Source organism: Atta cephalotes, assembly GCF_000143395.1.
Source record: "Atta cephalotes unplaced genomic scaffold scaffold00044, whole genome shotgun sequence".
Classification (NCBI taxonomy): Eukaryota; Metazoa; Arthropoda; class Insecta; order Hymenoptera; family Formicidae; genus Atta; species Atta cephalotes.
In genome coordinates this window covers 526,604-528,009 of record NW_012130108.1, presented here as the reverse complement: position 1 = coordinate 528,009, position 1,406 = coordinate 526,604, and the positions used below count along the sequence as shown (strand labels likewise).

The window sequence follows — 1,406 nt, the reverse complement described above, 5'->3', positions numbered from 1 at the left end:
ATATATATATATATATTGAAGTAATAATAAATCTCTAATAGATGCAAAATTATATCTTGTGATACGAAGAAATATGCCTAGTTTAGGCTCCGAATGAACAGTCATAAATCGTATATTAATCGATAGAAGGCATTCACCAAGTACGAAATAAAAAATTTTAATTGCCAAATTGAACTCTGATTAACGTACGGACCTTATCCCTCTTCAGTGTGTTACTTCTTCCTTATCGGAACTCTCTAAAACTAAAAAACATTATTAATGCTCTTACTGGCACATGGATGTCAAAGTATAAGAGCATCCCAGATATCATGACTGTTATATACAACCGTATGATATCCATTTTATAAGGCCAATATTCTGCATTGGCTTGAGCTCCTTCATCATTCTGCCGTGCAGTAACGAGTATGATTCATGTACCTGAGCCTATATTCTGTAACTGTTTTACACGCCTACCGACAGTTGTCGGTGTCGTTGTGCAGCTTTTTCACCATATAAAATATCTGCACGACACCGACAACTGTCGGTAGGCGTGTAAAACAGTTACAGAATGACCCTTGGATTGTATTCGGACTTTGACGAGGATAACGTTATGATTGCTTAATTAGCAAAATTTGTCACCTCAAACATTACAACTTATCTGTATAAAATATTGCCCGATAATAACCACATGCTAAATCATTTTTTATCAGTACTGAAAACCCTTCTATTTTATATGCATAGACAAATACGGTTTAGGTTTTATTCTTGGACTAATCAACATAACATATTTGATTTGTACAGTCGATCCAACATAAGTTATGCAGTCTTCTCTGAATGCTCAGCGTCTGATATGATAGAAAATGTAGTGAATAGTAACGACATTTTGAAAATCAGTCAAATCATCAGTCAGTCATCATCAGTTAAATGGGGAATTGATTTGATATATCATATTAGGTAAAATATATCATATTAGGGAAAAAATTCGTGGCGTTACATCTAACGGGAAAAACGCCATGAACTTTTTCCCACATCTAATATTAATGAAGATTATCACCGTCATCGCGAAAAAAAACTCTGCTCTGAACGCAGAGAAAACAGACCAGTAGACCATAAGAAGACCAGTGATACATAGTACAATACATATTTATAATAGTGAACTTTGGACAGCTCTAGCATTTAAGGGAGTTATTTACAAGGCATTGTGCATATAGAATTTTTTGATTCTTTTTTGATGCCATATAATTCTAGCCATGTCTCAATACTGTTCACCCGAGTCTCAATTTCCATAAGAAAAACTGGGCATAGTTCTTTATTAATATGTACTTTATGTATAAATATATATATGTGTATGTATGTGTATGTATATATATATATATGTGTATGTATTATATATATATATATATATATATATATATATATATATATAA

General features: G+C 32.4%; 1 protein-coding gene across 1 annotated transcript in view; it reads right to left on the bottom strand.

Moving 5' to 3' along the window:
* Positions 1-1,406, bottom strand: part of LOC105622373 — a 13,120-nt gene that overhangs the window by 1,442 nt on the left and 10,272 nt on the right. The window lies entirely within an intron of this gene.